The sequence below is a fragment of the Moschus berezovskii genome, chromosome 1 (assembly GCF_049115385.1).
Source record: "Moschus berezovskii isolate FMDL1 chromosome 1, NW_MosBer_1.0, whole genome shotgun sequence".
NCBI classification, from domain to species: domain Eukaryota; kingdom Metazoa; phylum Chordata; class Mammalia; order Artiodactyla; family Moschidae; genus Moschus; species Moschus berezovskii.
This window is the reverse complement of record NC_142460.1, coordinates 64,061,749-64,080,470: the sequence shown is the minus strand read 5'-3', so window position 1 is coordinate 64,080,470 and position 18,722 is coordinate 64,061,749. Positions and strand designations below refer to the sequence as shown.

General features: G+C 35.4%; 1 long non-coding RNA gene across 1 annotated transcript in view; it reads left to right on the top strand.

Moving 5' to 3' along the window:
• Positions 1-18,722, top strand: part of LOC148778738 (uncharacterized) — a 306,939-nt gene that overhangs the window by 242,884 nt on the left and 45,333 nt on the right. Inside the window, exon 2 of the long non-coding RNA XR_016038165.1 lies at positions 8,502-8,752. This is a non-coding gene — a long non-coding RNA (uncharacterized LOC148778738). The remainder of the gene's footprint in view (positions 1-8,501; positions 8,753-18,722) is intronic.

Genomic DNA, 18,722 nt, shown 5'->3' with positions numbered 1-18,722 from the left:
CAAACATTCCTAAAAAATAAGTTAAGTGAAAAGAAAATAAACTAAGATGTTCTTGACAAGGAGATAATAGGAACAGAAATAAAATTGAAATAAGAATGCTTTCCATTTTTAAATTCTATTTATCATTGATTGCAATATGTATTATAACTGTTAAAATATTAATATGTATGTTATATCAAGCAGATGTGAAATTGACTGGTGCAAGAAAACTTACCTGACATTCTTGGGAAAGAATTATTAAGAAAAGAAAAATCAAACTGGAGTAGAAGCTTTTTTTTCACATCAACTCAGACTCTGGGTATAAATTCAAAGAAAGATCCCTACACTTACACATACTTGACATATGTACCATATGACATATGACACAATACTTATGTACATACGTCAAGTGTGCTTAAAGTTCAAATAGTATAAAGTATGATTTTTCAAAAGACATGCGTCCCAAGTCACCTTGGGCTATTTTATATACAAAGCTATTCAACTGAATCTATTTTTCATATGACATTCAAATACAAACACCAAAAAACACTATGTTCTTTTAGCAGTTATCTCTGCTGCTGCTGCTGCTAAGTCACGTCAGTGGTGTCCGACTCTGTGTGACCCCATAGATGGCAGCCCACCAGGCTCCTCTGTCCCTGGGATTCTCCAGGCAAGAACACTGCAGTGGGTTGCCATTTCCTTTTCCAATGCATCAAAGTGAAAAGTGAAGTTGCTCAGTTGTGTCCAACTCTTAGCGATCCCATGGACTGCAGCCTACCAGGCTCCTATTTAGATCTAATGGAGTTATCCAGGCACATAATAGGTATTCGATATATGTCTGATGAATTTATTATTTTGATATTACATCCAGTATGCCAATATTATATTCAATTTTTTTCCTAAAAAATGATGTACAAGTTCACATTTTATCTGAAAAATTTAAGAATCTCTTCTGACCCCAAATTCTCTCCATCACTTAATAACAGATATCCTCTGCTAGTTCTCCTCTGAATGCATATTTTCCTCACAGTCTGTTTTTACAAAGAACCAACTTTAGGTGCAGGAAAGAATTTGCTTACTCTATTCTAAATGATAGGTTGAAAAATTATTCAATAGGGATTGATAAAATTCATCTTTGGCAACAGTTCAGCATTCTCTCTGCACTATTTCCCACTGGCTGCATCTCTCCTTACAAGCTTCTCAAGACTGTAGACCTTTACTTAGCCTCATAATTTAGGTATGATCTGAAATTATTAGTCATATCTTCTTTTTTTCTCCAACAGAGGAATTTATTTTGTTTATTCATGTGACTCATCTCAATTAGGTGTTGGGTGGAAAGAAAACAGCTCAAATTGACTCTGACATATAAAGGACTGACAGCTTTCCAAGGTCCATTTGCTCTAGAGGTGGTTAAAGCTAAATGCATCTCTGATAGGGTTTTAAGGGGCCATTTGTCCAGTGAAAATGGTATCATTAAAATTCCATCCAAAGCTGAGGCCAAGATTGGGACAGAGATCAAACTGGGGTTGGAATTAGGTTTAGTCCTAGTTCTGGTCTCTTCTTTCCCCTAGAATGGACAGAACTGACGTACTTAGAAAAAAAGATGCTCTGTTGTTGAATTGAGGTTATAGGCCAGACAGGGTTTGAGGAAGAAAACAACAATGGCTAGAAAGTGAAAGTGTGAAAGTGTTAGTCTCTCGGTCATGTCAGCTCTTTGCAACCCCATGGACTGTAGCCCGCCAGGCTTCTCTGTTCATGGGATTCTCCAGGCAAGAATACCGGAATGGGTTGCCAGGGGATCTTCCTGAACCAGGGATCAAACCTAGGCCTCCCACATAGCAGGCAGATTCTTTACCTTCTGAACCAATGGCTAGAGCACTAAATATACTCCCAGTATCTGGTGCTGAATATAAGTAACTGATTAACAGAAGCCCTTGAAGAAATCAACATTCTTTTAAGTGATCTAGATGCTGAGTTCTTATCTTCTGATTTGGGAAAACAAGGAAAAACAATACTAAGAATTATTTTGATTTATTAAGATTTGACAAAGTTCTACCAAATATATTGATGGAAATCTGCTAGTTGTTGACGAATTCTTCCTGGTAAATATTGTTGTGAATTCAAATGCACAGTCTGTGATTCCTTTGCAATAGCAGTGCATGTCTTTATTAAATTCCACATATTACACATCCTATTGGATTCAATACACTTAGAGTTCCTTGTGTCAGTACCATGAATCAATCATGCAAGAAAAGCTTGTATTAAGGAAGAGGAGAGGGCAATGTTTGCATGGTTAAAAACAATGCAATAATATCAAAAAGCAAAACTAAAAGAAGTAGAAATCATCTTAAAACTGTTTAAAACATTTTTTTTTGCGCAGACCCTAGAATTCCTTTGTCCTTTTATGTCATTGTAAGGGGTCCATATTTTTTTCCATGCATTTGGAGAACCGAATTCATTATAGTCCTTCATTATAAAATTGGTTGTGCAAGAATAAGACTTGACCAAATAAAACTGCCAGTAAAACCCATTAATATTAACTAGCAAAGCAAGGAAGTTGACATAACCATCAAAATTAGCAATGAAGAAATTAAAACTTTGAGTTATTGGGATTGGGAGAGAATTATAAAGATTTTAAGTATTTTAGAACCTATGGTCACTTCAAATTGGAGTCAGCAAAGACTAACTGCTGAAGGAAAGCTAAATCTGATATTAATATTTTCTAAGGTTTAAAATAGGTAAATAAAAAGAAACAGTAATATATTGTTTATATTGTATAATGAAACTTTCCCTCCAAATAAATTTTTCTTTATATAATGCATATTCCGGTTGAAAATAAATTTGTTCTTTTTAAGTAAATTCTGTTATATATATTTTAAATCAAAACATTCTCAAATAATAATGAAGCAAACTGATTAAGCTATAAAATTATAGTTTTTAAAAGCCCATCTGAGAGTTGAGAATGCAAATAAGTATAAATTTTAAATATGTATATATAAAAATGTTGTTTCATATTTACTCCCACTAATTTCTTCTTCATTGCTTTTTGATGTTTCTTGTAAATTTGAACTCCCTTATGGTATCACTTTCTTTAGCCTAAATATTTTATCCTATAGTATAGATCTGTTGGAGAAATTCTTTTTCAGCTTTTAACTTTTGTCTCTCTAAAAGTTTCTTTAATTTGCCTTCATTTATGAAAGATATTTTAATTGAAGATAGAATTCTAATTTGCAAGTTTTTTTCCTTTTACACTTTCAGAGCACATATTTTTCAACAATAAGTTGAGCCATCAATCTTGTTTCTTTGTGTGTAAGCAAAATGTAGTTTTTTTCTGGCTGCTTTTGTGAATTTCACTTAATCCTTGCTCTTCAGAATTTTAACTATGATTTCCTTAAGTATGGTTTACTTTATCCTGTGTTTGCTGAGATTCTAGGATATATATATAAGTTACTATTTTTTTGTCAATTTGGAAAATCATAGTCATAATCTTGTATAATATACCATTTACTTTCTTCCTTCTAGGATATGTTAATGGATGTTAAACTACTTGATTTCTATTCCCAAAGATTTTAAATGTTCTGTTCCATTTTTCTCTCTTTTTTCCTCTGTGTTTTGATTTGAATAATTTATATTTTTACTCACTTTGGTGATAAAAGTATAATATTTAATCTTAAAATACATAAAAAGACTAAAATAAATGAAAGCTATGTACCGTGTTTATGGCTGGGAACCAATAATACCAAAAAAGTGTCAGTTCACCCCAAATTAATCTATAAATATAAAGCAATTCTTATGAAAGAAATAAAATCAAATTTCCTGTGACTTGACAAATTGAAAACTAAAATTCAAATAAAATTGCAGTGAGCCAACAAAGTCAAAAGAGTTTTGAGAAGAATATGGTAGTGGAACACTTCCCATCAGATATCAAGATATGTTAAAGAGCTATAGGAATTTAATGACAAAAGCAGTGTGATATTGATGCTTGAATGGAAAATCAATCAATGGGACAAAAAATAGAGTGTCAAAGTAGACACAAATATTTAGATCTGGTCAGTGACTAAGTTTCTTTTTCAAATTATTAGATAGAAGTTGGGTAGGAGAATAAATGTTGCTTGGATAATTATAAGAAAAAATGAAAAGCTCTTAGTTTAAAGATCTATGTAAATTAAAGGCTCAATGTAAAAAGTAACATTCTAAAATTTCTAGACTATTGAAATGTATCTTTAAAAAAACAGTTTTTTAAAAGATGCAAAATGCATGAACCATAAAAGGAAATCCTGCTAAATCTGAGTTCAATAAAATTAGAACTCCTATTAGACAAACTTTGCCAACCAAGGTCCGTCTAGTCAAGGCTATGGTTTTTCCAGTGGTCATGTATGGATATGAGAGTTGGACTGTGAAGAAAGCTGATCGCTGAAGAATTGATGTTTTTGAACTGTGGTGCTGGAGAAGACTCTTGAGAGTCCCTTGGACTGCATGGAGATCCAACCAGTCCATTCTAAAGGAGATCAATCCTGGGTATTCATTGAAAGGACTGATGCTAAAGCTGAAACTCCAATACTTTGGCCACCTCATGCAATGAGTTGACTCATTGGAAAAGACTCTGATGCTGGGAAGGATTGGGGGCGTGAGAAGGGGACGACAGAGAATGAGATGGCTGGATGGCACCAACGACTCTGTGGACATGAGTTTGAGTGAACTCCGGGAGTTGGTGATGGACAGGGAGGCCTGGCATGCTGTGATTCATGGGGTCGCGGAGAGTCGGACACAACTGAGCGGCTGAACTGAACTGAACTGATTAGACAAAAGACCCCATAAACAAATCTAAAAGGAAAACTACAAGCAAATAACACTTATTGCAGTGTTTTAGCTGACTATTTATATATAGAATCTACAAAAAATACTACAAATGGATAAAGAAAAGATGATTCCATAGAAAGCTGGTACAATATATGAATATAATATTCACAGAACAGGAAACTCAAATTAAGAAACAGATTTTTTAAACTTACTAAAGAATGGTTGGAAGACTTTGGAAAGAGCTTATGTAAAGTGTGAAGATTGGTGATTCATGGAAAAGCAGAGGAAGTAAATGTTCCAGGGCAATCAGGAGGGCATAGGATCTCAGAGTTCAGATGGAAGAAATGCTTCAGAAGTACACATGGAAGGAACAGATGCAAGCACATTCAGGTGGATTTGTAGGTTGGATGATCATGAAGTTAGTTGATTTTTTTCAGGTGGATTTCTCTCCCTCTCCAAGAAGTAAAGGGTAACATAATCAGCTAAAATCAATAGTCAATGTGAGAGGTTGAAGTAAAAATTTGAGAATAGAAAATAAAGTTTGAAATAATTTTTGGAGAAAGTCAGAAGGCAAGTTGAGTAGAGAAAAAATAAGGTTTATGATTCCGAATTTACAGTGAGACCTATCTTTGGAAGAAAAGTAATGACCAACCTAGACAGAATATTAAAAAGCAGAGATATTACTTTCCCAACAAAGATCCATCTAGTCAAAGCTATGGTTTTTCCAGTAGTCATGTATGGATGTGAGAGTTGGACTACAAAGAAAGCTGAGCGCCGAAGAATTGCTGCTTTTGAACTGTGGTGTTGGAGAAGACTCTTGAGAGTCCCTTGGACTGCAAGGAGATCCAACCAGTCCATTCTAAAGGAGATCAATCCTGGGTGTTCATTGGCAGGACTGATGCTAAAACTGAAACTGCAATACTTTGGCCACCTCATGTGAAGAGTTGACTCATTGGAAAAGACCCTGATGCTGGGAAAGATTGAAGGCGGGAGGAGTAGGTGAAGACAGAGGATGAGATGGTTGGATGGCATCACTGACTCAATGGGCATGGGTCTGAGGAAGCTCTGGGAGCTGGTGATGGACATGGAGGCCTGGACTGCTGCGGTCCATGGGGTCGCAAAGAGTCGGACATGACTGATGGACTGAACTGAACTGAATCTTCCAAAGCAGATAATTGAGTTTGTATAGGATTAGAATTTTCTGTGAAAAGAAAGGCAAAAAAAAAAAAAAATTGATGGTTTTATCAGGATAATCACTGAAATTCTAGAGCATGCAATCTGACCTGAAGAGGGAGATAAAAGGTGATAAGGAAGTAAAAATGGAAGCGTCAGTGAATTGACAAGCCACAAGAGTAGAATGATGTCCACATATGTGTAAAGTAAAAAGATTAGAGGTTGTAATGTAAGTGAGCAATTTGTGAAGTGGCGTGTTCTAGAATGTAAGATATGGAGAAAGCTATCGTTTAGAGATATCTGGGATTTGGTAACTTGTCCACAAGAACCTTCATGTTGGAAAAGAAAGCCATGGACCTGAGGTCAAATTCTTAAAGTATATGGGAAATGACTAGAATTCAGGCAGAATGCAGTGACAGGAAAATGGAGAGGGCTGTACAACACCTAAAATACTCTCTCTTAAAATAAAAAATTCTGATATAAACATGCAGCAGTCACTTCATGGGTCTTCAGGAATACATATATGATTGAAAACTGTATTCTGAAATATCATATGTACAGAATCAATAAAACCAACAGCATTTAAACTGAAATATACAATGTCATATAGAGGTGGCCTATTTGTGGCCTCAGCACTATGGAGAATGAGAGCAAGAATCTAACCTATTCTTTTAGTGATTAAAATTACTTGACAGGTCCAATATCCGGCTGGAGTCTTCTATTGGCTTGAAGCAGGCAAGAATTTTCAGTGTTTTTTGTCCAGAAGAACTTGGCTTGAGGTAAATTTTGGCTGTGCTCAAAGCTGAGTAACTAGGACATGAAAGCAGTGCTGCTCGAAAGACAGCCAGTGCGCCCAGCCTCCTGCCTTAGGCAATGTATGTCCCAGTCAGAGTCCTACTCAAGAATTCATGTCATCAGAAGTAAGTGGTTTGTTCTTATTGAAGAAGACATTGCTTGGAAGAAGCCAAATAGTGTCCAGAGAAATGAATCAAGGTATAAAATCCTCAGCATTGATTTTGTACATAGGACAAAGGAAGCATTTGTGAGGTGGCAGAGCATCTGTGAAGTGAATTCCTTCTGTAGTCTGGGGCCCTTCTGGCATGGGCAAGGAGATCACTCAGCAACACTGGGATTTGAATGACCATATAGTTTTTGCCAGGAAATATTTACCCCATAGTCTAACACTGTCTGTTCCTAAATTAGGACAGGCAAGTTACCATAATTCTATGGCATTAATTGGTCTCTTTTGGGGAATAGTGTTCTAGAGATGTACTGTTTAACAGCTTACCACTGAACATGTTCCCCAAGGAGATTATACAAAAGAAAAACTGAGCTTGATTCTGTGAAGGTCACAAAGAACAGGGCTCCAAATTCAATTCCATCTCAACATTTTTATCCCAGACTGGGTTTAATAACTGTTTCCCTTAACAGCTATGGAGCCGTCTTTGAGCCTCAAAAGACTGGCAGATAGTAGTGATTTTAAGCCAAAAACAGGGGTTATGCAGTGTTGGTGTGTGTGGGAGCATGTACGTGTATTCATACAAGTTCTGTAGACATGAACTTCAAGAAGTTCAATTTCAAGAAGATGTACTTTGTCAAATCAGCCATATTTTAGTGTCAATAATCTCTGACTGTACTTAAAAGCCACCAAATAGACTATCTTATGTTTACAACAAACCTAGAGTGTTCTACTTGTGTCCTCACTTGTGATATTGGGAAGCTAATATCTGGTTGTGTTTGGTAATGTGCTCAAAGTTACATAGGTAAATAGTCACAGAGCTAAAATGAAATTCCAGGCTCTTGATGTTCAGTTTAGCGTTTATTAGTAATACCAACTAATCTAGGCTTAGCTCAGTGTGTTCCTCTTCTTAGCTTTTGCTTCTTCCATGGGATTCCTTTATTCCATTTAGTGTCTTCAAATTCCTATTTTGAAACACTGAAATCATAAAAAAACTGGAGAGTATTTTAAGGAAAACACATGTACCCACCTAGTTCTAACAAATGTAAACACATTGTGTATCTTCCCCTTCCCCTAACTTCCCAGAGATAACCATTACACCAGATCTTGAATTTATTATGCCAATTCATTGTAATAATCTCTGTCATCTATGTCAATCATCTCTCCTTGTCCATGCACATCCATGCATACACACACTCAAACAAGTGTAATTCTGCATCTTTATTTTTTTCAATATTATGTTTTCACAATTTATCTTAACCCTATGAAGAATTCCATTGTGGAAATGCACTGATATTTATGTTCCTATTAATAAACAATTTTAAAAAACTTTCATAATATACACAATGTCCCGATGAATGTATTTCTGAATACCTCTTTGAGTTCATTTGCAATAATTTTTTAAGGCCTCTGATATAAAATTGCTAGTTCAAGGAGCACATGTATATGTGGTTCCCCCAAAGATATCCCTGAAACCTGTTTATATGTTAGACTTTGTATGGCAAAAGGGTCTTCACAAATGTAATTAAGTATCTTTAGAAGGGAAGGCTTACTTAATTGGCTTACTCAGAAGGGCCCAATCTAATTACAGGAATCCTTGAAATCAGAAGAGGAGGCAGAACTGAGAGTCATAAGCTACCACCTGAAAAAATTCTACCAGCTGTTGCTGGTTTTGAAGATGGTGAACAGGGGCATGCACCGAGTAGTACACATCCGGAGTCACCGGATAAAGGCAACAAAAATGGGTTCTCCCCTCGAGCCTCCAGCTAGGAATGCAGCCCAGAAGAGACATCTTGATTTTAGCCCAGGGAAACCCAGGACAGATTTCTGACCTCCAGAACTGTAAGCTAACAAATTTTCCTTGTTTTAAGCCATGAAGTCTATAGTTGTCTAGTTTCTAGTTTCTAATACGGCATATTAAAACTAATATGGCATATTAAACTTTATGAATGGTAAATTTTCTTCCAAAACAGCTACACTAATTTCTGTGTTCACTATAAATGTATGAGAATCCATGTGACCTCTTAACCTTTATAAGTCTAGAGTATCTCCAGACTTTAAAATTGGTTTGCTGAATTTGAAAGGTGAATAGTTTTAATTTGCATTTGGTTTTAACTTTCATTTTCCTAATCATTTGTGGGGTTGAGCCTTTTAATTTCTACATTGTTGGCCATTTGAACACTCCTTTTCTTGAACACCTCACATATATTGGCCTTTATTCATATTGAAAGTGAAAGTGAAGTAGCTCAGTCGTCTCCAACTCTTTGCAATCCCGTGGACTGTAGCCTACCAGGCTCCTCCCTCCGTGGGATTCTCCAGGCAAGAATACTGGAGTGGGTTGCTATTTCCTTCTCCAGCGGATCTTCCCAACCCAGGGATAGAACCCAGGTCTCTCGCATTACAGCAGACACTTTAACCTCTGAGCCACCGGGGAAGCCCAATTCATATTGGGTTTTTATATTTTTCTTATTTATTTGTAAACATTTATATGTTCTGAATATGAAATCTTCATTGGTGAAACCCCATGCAAATATAAAATCCCATTCTGTGGCTTCCTTTAACTTTGTGGTATTTTATTGAATAGAAAGTTTTCATTGTAATGTTGGCAGATATATCATAGTTTTTACTTAATGAGTTTTGCCTTTTAGACATATACATCTTGCCAACCTCAGGATAATAAACATATTTTATATTTTCTTTTAAAAGTTTTAAAGTCTTGCTTTTAATATTTAGGGCTTTAAAATATTTGAAATTGTATTTTACTTAGATACCCAGTTGTCCTAAAGCTATGTATGAAAATTCACTCTTTTCTTACTGATTTTAATATCCCTCTCTCTCATGCATCAATATATTTATGAATTTCTGGGCTCTATTTTCTGACCCTTTGTCTGTTTGTTTCAGTTCCTGTTCTACACTATTTTAACTACCCCAGCAACAAAATATCTTGATATTCTCCTTTTAAAAGTTATTTTTCTTCGAAATTTCTTACTTAATCTTGGATTTTTATTCATTTATTTGAATGCCAGGATAAGCTTGGCAAGTTCCATTAAACAGGCAAATATATTCTTTCTGGGATTATAGTCACAATTGGATGAAAATATAAAGTGAATTTGAGAGCGCTAATATCTTTTAGATATTAGTCTTTTATCTGTTATCATAGCCTAATTTTCTATTTGTGCTTTAAAGGATTGTTCATATTTATAGTTTTCTCTGTCAAAAGTTTGCTATACAGCTTTAGCTAGATTTATTAAAAGGTGCTTTACTCTCTTTGATTATTAATAACTACTTAGCTGCCATTGTTTTACTCATTAATGATTATTCATATGTAAGGATGTTATCGATTCTTACATATTGAGCTCGTGTCTAGCAAACTTGCCAATTGCTTGTAAATTTAATTTTATAAACAGGGTTGTCTCAACAAAGATAATTTTGCTAGTTTTTGTACTTCTTATACCTTATTTTCTTTATTTACCTTATTATTTGTGTTGTATTTCCAGTGTTAGAAGCAGTTTCATAGGCATCCTTGAGTTGTTCCTGAGTTTAATTGGAACACATCTGAAACTGCACATTTCAGTATGCTGTTAACTGTAGATAAAAGTTCAGAGATTCTCCTTCTACTCCTAATTAGCTGAAAGTTGTTATAAATGACTCTTGAAATTGATTGCATTTTTTGCATCTATCTATAGGATTTTGTTTCTTTCATTGTTCTTGTCTGCTTTGGGTGTAAAGATACATTCACTTCATAAAACTGGCTGAGTAGTTTCCCCTCATTAACTATTCTCTGAAACATTTTTCTATGGTTTAAATTGTTAGTTCCAAGAAACTTTGGTGTTTTTTAGGCAAGATTGTATAACTCACTAAATTTATTTAATGTTTATAATTTCTTCCTCAGGCAATTTTACTAACTTATATTTGTCCAAAGGTTGTCAGTTTCATTTAAGTCTACAAGTTATTGGCATAAATTTCTTTATAATGTTTTTTATGATATTATAAAAAGCTCCATAAAAATATAGTAATTTCAATGTTTACTATTTTCATTCCATTTTTCTATTATTAATTTTGATGTTCTCTCTCTTACTGATGGAGTCAGTATACTTTCTTTAAAAGATATAGCTTTTGTTTTGTTGATTTTATTTAGGAAGTAAAAACATTATGTGTATAAATTTCCCTCGAATTAGTGCTATACCAGCTTCCAGCAGGTTTTGATATGTAACACTTTTATTTTTACTTAGTTATAAATATTCTCTAATTTCTATTGTGATCTTTTTTTCATACTTTACATCTGAGAACATATCAACTTTCTGAAAATAAGTTTATTTTACTTAAAAATATATTTAATCCCTTGTGGTAAGAAGATATGGTTTTATAATATAAATTATTGAAAATAGTTGACATTACTTGTGATCTAGGCATTTGTGCTCAGTTGTGTCCAACTCTGTGACCCCATGAACTGTAGTCCGCCAGGATCCTCTGTCCATGGAATTTCCCAGGCAAGAATACTGGAATGGGTTGCCATTTTCCACTCCATACATGTGATCTAGTATGTGATTAATTTTATAATGTTCCAGTAATTTCAAAAATGTATATTTTTTATTTTTTGGAGGTAGTGTTCAATATACATTCTCTTTTAGAAAAGCAATATTCATTGAAGTCCTCTAGCATTATTATGTTTTGTCTGAATATCTATTTTTCACTTTATTATTGGAATCAATTCTTAAAATTCTCTCAATCAGTAAAAAGTTATGTATAGATTTTAATATGCTCTTGGTACTGTATGTGTCCTCTAAATATAATAATTTATTTTATTCTTAAACCAACTGTATAAGGTGAGGGCATCATTTTTACAGAAGAAGAAATCGAGGGACAAAGAAGTTAAGTTCACAAAGCTGGCAGTCGGTAGAGCTGAGATTTAAATGCAGTCTGTCTTCATGGTTCATGTGGGTCTGACACTGTTAGTATGGCCAGTTTTTGCTTTATGTATTTTAAGGCTATATTATTAGGCATTTAGAAACTTATGCATGTTATGATTTGTTATATAGTTATTGCTTCTATTGTGTATTTTCTCCATCCATGCTTTTTGCCTTTAATTCTATTATGTATGATATTATTTCTATAACAATTTCCTGTTGGCTAGCATTTGACTATGTTTTTTTGGGTTTTCTTAAACTATACTGTGAAATATTTTCTTCTTCTGGTTTGGACAGCATACAGTTTCTTTTTTATGTTGTTATCTTAATTCTTTCTGCATATATATTTAAATATCACTGCTCCTAATAAATGTGACTATTTTACCTTCCTTCATAACAGACCCTTAATCTCCTTGAGTATCAATTAAAATCCCATTATATTTTTATTTTTTCAAAGCATTGTTTTATCTTCTTAAAAGTGAAGCAAAAGATAATTAGAAATTTTGAAGCAATTATATTTATCAATATATTTAGTAGAATCCATATTAAAACATTTGGCTTTACTACATCTTTCCTTTCCTGTAAGTTTACTTTTCTCTTTGATGAAGAATCTTTTTAAGCATTTTTTAAAATTAAAGATTTGTCTGTGGTAAACTTTGAAAGTCCTTGTTTATTTCAATATGTCTTTGTTTTGTTCTCCCTATTGAAAAAAATAGTCAAGTTGATCACTTAGTTCTGAAGTAAGTTATTGTCCCTCTGCATTTTGAAGATATTGCTCCAAATTTTACTGATCTCCTATTTCTAGTGATAAAAAAAAAGTCAGTCTAATATCTTTTCTCCATGGTCACTTTTACGATTTTCTCTTTGCCCTTGATACTTTGAAACTGCATTAAAATATAGCTATGTATGCACAGGTATGTAATTTTTAAAAATTCTGCTTGCTATTCAGATACACCCAAAGAAACATTAGAGAAAGAAAGAGGGATGGATAATAATTTCTGGTAAAAGTCTGCAACCTGATTTCAAACTATAAGAGGAACTCTTTCTTGAGTAACAATTTAAAAATCGTCTTCTCTTTGAAACATGAATTGATCTTGGGTAGCCTTGGTACGCAGTGGATTGAAGCAGGTTTCGATTCCCAGCCAGAGAATGAGGTTGGGATGCAGCAGTGAGAGCTGAATCCTAGCCACTAGACCAGGGGTCAGTGACAAGGTCCTGGCCCTTTGGGTTTTCAGAAAAGAATTCCCACAAAGATTGAACTGGCTTCCATGATAGCTCAATCTGCCTGCAGTTCAGGAGACCAGAGTTCTATCCCTGGGTCAGGAAGATCCCCTGGAGAAGGATATGGCAATCCACTCCAGTATTCTTGCCTAGGAAATCCCATGGATGGAGGAACCTGGCAGGCTACAGTCCATGGGGTCACAACAGTTGGACATGGCTTAGCGACTAAAACACCATAAACACTGAAAGTAGTGAAACAAGTAAAATATTTATCAGGAGGAAAAAAGGTACAGCACATGTGGATAGACACACAGCTTATGAATCATTTACAGCCAAGATGGTTTCCAGTAAAAAGCACTATGGGTAGACTTGACACCACCTCTCTTTTGACCTCCAAGGAGCTTTCTAGTCAGGAAGGTCTCCCTGACTTGAGAATGAGAGATATGTGGTCTCTCATCTTTTATCTGGACAGAGCCCGGCCTCTTCTCTCCATTGTCCTGGAGTTTCTGTCCACCGGGAATGAACTCAAATTGCTTACCCTGGAGGGACCCATCAACCTTCTGCCTCAGAAGCACTACCTAAAGAACCATGTGAAAGAGAATAAGAGAATTTCTGTATTTTCTCTGTTTTTTAAATTTCTGTTAGGAGGAAAACAGAAGTATTATTGAAACACTGAGTCTTTCCCCGTGGGGGTCCTTTTGAAAAGGCAAGTCTGGAAAATTTCAAATTTTCCCCAATAACTAAAGTGAAAGTGAAGTCACTCAGTCGTATCTGACTCTTTGCGACCCCGTGGACTGTAGCCTTCCAGGCTTCTCTGTCCATGGGATTCTCCAAGCAAGAATACTGGAGTGGGTTACCATTTCCTTCTCCAGGGGATCTTCCCAACCCAGGGATTGAACCCGGGTCTCCTGCATTGGAGGCAGACGCTTTAACCTCTGAGCCACCAGGGAAGCCCCCAATAGCTAAGTGAAGGCCAAATTAAATATAAGTTAGTTTCCCTTTCTTAATTGTTCCATTTGTATTTTTTGAGGTCACAATGGCTTTCCTTATACATAAACAAATTCTACTTTGCAAAATTTAAATCTCTAAGTGTTCTAAGGAGCTTCACATTGTGGAGTAAGAAAATACCCAGGTGGCCCAGAGAGACCATAAAAGGATTTAGGTTTAGGAGTCAAAATGTTTCATTTTGGGAGCCCCTATATGGTACCTGGATAAAACAAAAACAAACAAGAACAAAAAAATACACCCTCTGGTTTGGCTCAGCCCCTCCAGAGAGTCTTAGGTCTTTTAGAAATCTACTTGTATTAAACCTCATATATTACCTTAGAATAATGCAGCTTCAAGCATGAATGTAATGATATGGCAATATTATTGTGGGGCCTTATGCTACTGGGTCTATAGTTGAAAACAGACATCTGCTCTAATTTTTCCTTTATTTTATTTCTGGAATAACAAATTTCAAGGAAATTTTTCTTATTTATCTAATATATATTCACTGAATGCCTACTCTGGCCAGCACCTCTATTAGATGGTATGCTAGTCACTGGGGAGATTCACAAGGTTCCTGCCTTCATGAAGCTTCAGTGAGCTTATTATTTGATCCTCATGTGATTTAGAGACTCAAAAATATAAGCTTGAATGGGGTTCCTAGGAGCCATCTAGGCCATTCCCTTACCTCAAGAAAGGATTTAATGAAATATTTTCTGACAGACTTGGTATTTGTCATGCCAGAGGATATTCAGAGAGGGGATTACTACAGCCTTCAAATAAGAGTCAATGTTTTTCTACATTAAAAAAAGTACACATGTAGAAAGTTTCTCATGCAAGCCATGGTTGAGAGGCAACTTGTGGTAGTATCATTGCTAAACAAAATACAGGATGCCCAGTTCAATTTGAATTTTAATGTAAGTATGACCCAAATATTGCATGGGACATACTTATCCTAAAAACATATTTGTTGTTTACTTAAAATTCAAATTTATCTGGACATCCTTTAATTTTATTTGCTCAGTCTACTAACTATATGGTAGAGAAAGAAGGAAGATCAGGCCCCAAAAGTATTTAATTAATTATGTAACAAAATAATTCAGATGGGATGAAATACTAGTGACATGGATTATGGCACCATCAGCAGTGTACTTCCTTTGGAATGCCCTCCTGGCCAGTTCTCCTTGCATAGAGATGACATTGGGATAAGTTATGCCTTATTGGTCCTCATAGTTTCATTAAAATGATATAGATGATTCAGACTGTTTACTTGTAAAAGAGCCATGTGTTTTAATGGGGGCCCCTCTGGGGACTCATGTATCTCCACTAAACTCCCCCTGTGAGATGACAGTGCAATGGAGTCCCTGAATTGTACAACTGGACTTGAATTTTTATCATGCTGTTTCATGAGCTTACTTAGAAGCATGTAGAAACTTTCTGAATATCTCTGTGGTTTACATTCTGTGTTTTGAGTTCTACCAAAAAGTAAGGTGGTGGATGTGCAGAGAAAAGAAATAACTGCACTCTAAACTCTGTGGCCACAGGGAAAGCAGGGACCTGTTTTGCTCACCACCATCAATTAAGTGCCCACTATTGCTGGATATATTAAGAAAAGGAGTTCTATCTTCCCTATGTCTTACTTAGGGTCTTTAATTGAACTAGAACAGTACATATTCTTTGACTTTCACAAAGGGCCTCCATTTGTTTTTATAGATAAGTCTGGCAAAAAATGTATATGTTTTCACTATCTTGAATCTTTCACTATTCAAGCAAGAAAGTTAATAATTATTTTTTTTACTAATCTCCCCCAAGAAATGAATATCAAAAGTTTAACTTCTATTGTTTCTCTAGTTAAAAATGTAAAATTTCTTTGAAGTATAATTTATATATTTGATTATAACACTATACAAATATCCACACTGGGCTTTGAATATTGTTAGACAAACTGAAGTATATTAAAAATTCCAAGGGTTCGTTTGAGCAGTCATCAGTTCCAATCAGGAAGCACCAAATCAGAAGTGGTTAGGAGCTGGAGAAAGACTTATACTATATACACAATGTACAGAAGATGACTGATTGGTTATAGCTTAAAGCCTAGTTGGCTGTTTGTGATTGGCTGTCCTTAAGTTTTGATTTTGTAACCATAAAGCATTTAAACACTTAGGTGTGGTTTGCTTACATAGGCCACCATGGCATTAGAATCACCGCTGTTTGGCTTCCTTGTTTAATTAATAATATCTTGCTTCTCCATTTAAAAAATCCTAAATATTCACTACCAGATCTGATATATAAAATGGGTAACTCTGTGCTATCAGTCCTAAATGGAATCAGTGAATATCCTAGGTAGAGTGTTCTTCTAGGTCATTCAAACAACATTGTGACTTTTATGTTGAAGGAATTGACACCCAGAGAGATTAAGTAGCTAGTCCTGGGTCACATAGGTAGAATTAAAACTCCATCCTGTTTATCTTTATTCTGAGTTCTTTTTACCACATCACCATGTCTTTCTTTGGAATTCAAAACTTTTTTGGCTTAAATATAAAAATATTTCAATATGTTCAGAAATGACAAAAAGCAAAGGTGAAAATTCTGATATTCCCTGTTTTTATATTAGCATTTACAGGGCTTCTTCAGTGGTAAAGAATTGTCCTGCAATGCAGGAGATGCAGGAGTTCAGTCCCTGAGTTGGGAAGATTCCCTGGAGGAGGAAATGACAACCCATTCCAGTATTCTTGCTGGGACAATCCCATGGACAGAGGAGCCTGGTGGGCTACAGTCCATGGGATATCAAGAGAGTCTGACACAACCGAGAAACTGAGCATGTCAAGTCATTTAAAAGTTTGCATTAGCATTATTTCTTTCTTTTCTTTTTTTTAAATTTAAGCAACCTACATAGTAGATTTCAAAGAAGCATTTACTTTCTTACAAAGTGGAAATAGTTCCTTATTTCTTTGAATTGTCTTGGATGTTGCCTAAATGTCTGTCATGAGGTGAAAACCATGTATTATTGCCATGCTGGTAGTGTTACCAACCGCGCTTCCTCTGGAAAGTCTGAGAATAAAATGTCTAGACTGATTTTCAATCCGGAAGCCCAATCTTCAAGAAACTTGGGGCAGTCACAGCAGCCTGAGGAGATGGAGGAAAACCAGCTGGGACATGCATAGTCACACTGTGTCCATCAGATTATACACCAATTCCAGCTTCTTATCTCTCCTGCCAGAATAAGAATCAGTTCATTTTTCCCATGCTACCTTCTCACCAAAACCTCTTTCTTTTTTCAATTTCTTTCTGGTCCCATCTTGGTTCTATTTTCAACCAGTATATCTTCCCTTTCCCTCTGTTGTTGAAGTTTGAGTTAGATTTTATAATTATTTTTTATAACTTTATTTTCTTTTTAACTCTGAGTTAAAAACTTATTAGAATGAGTTAAAAACTTATTATTAATGAGACCAGAAACTTATCTTTGATTGATTGAGTTATCCATGCCATAGACAAGTACTAAGCACTCATTGAACATTATATTTAAAACAAGTGGGAGATGAAAGTTGCACTCTATTGCAAAACTTCAGCCAGCATCACAAAATGGTCCTGCTAGAAATCAGAGGTAAGAACTTAGGCATCTGTTCTGCGGAAGCTGGCTTTGATCATCCTGGTCTCCAAATTCTAAATAAAAAAGCCTTGATATTAAACAGGAAATTATTAAATAACCTTGGTGGTCATGTGGCCACAGTGGAGCCTTTATATTTTATAAGGGCTGCCCTGTCTAGGGGCCCACCTGGCAAGGAAGTAGATACTATCTTTGACATTACAGCTGTGCTCATCATGCCCAGGGTGACAGTTTGTGGTCTGTGTCTAGAAAGCAGTAGCCCAGGACTAACCTAACAATAAAGCAAGCAGCCCGTATCAGGAATGATGAAGAGCAAACCACAGAGGAAGGCTGATATACCTAGGGGAGGTAGTACCCAATTACGAGGCTGAGGGGATCCTCTGGTGGAAAATGGGAAACCAAGAAAAGTCCCCTTGGGAAACATGCAAACACATATAAAGACAAGGACATCTGAGAAATTCCTAAATCTCTTGATTTCTTCTATTTATTTGACCAGCTCTCTAAGAGTCCCAGCCACTGTGATCTCTGAACTATAACAATAGTTTCCTAGTTGATCTCTCTTCTCCACCTGCAGTCTTCTCCAACTTGTAGCCACAGTGATTCTTAAAAAAAAAAAAAGCAACAACACACAATTTCAATCATGTAACACATACTACTCACCCTGTTTCTATATATTATTATGCTAAAGAAAAAGAAAATTGCTAAGAAGTCCTTCATGGTGGAATTTTACAACATTTGAGAAGGCTTCACAAAAAGCTGAGAAAAGAAGAAAGGCAAAAGGCAAAGGAGAAAAGGAAAGATATAAGCATCTGAATGCAGAGTTCCAAAGAATAGCAAGGAGAGATAAGAAAGCCTTCCTCAGTGATCAATGTAAAGAAATAGAGGAAAACAATAGAATGGGAAAGACTAGAGATTTCTTCAAAAAAATTAGAGATACCAAGGTAATATTTCAAGCAAAGATGGGCACAATGAAGGACAGTATGAACCTAACAGAAGCAGACAAAATTAAGAAGAGGTGGCAAGAATACACAGAAGAACTATACAAAAAAGACCTTCATGACCCAGATAACCTCGAAGGTGTGATCACTCA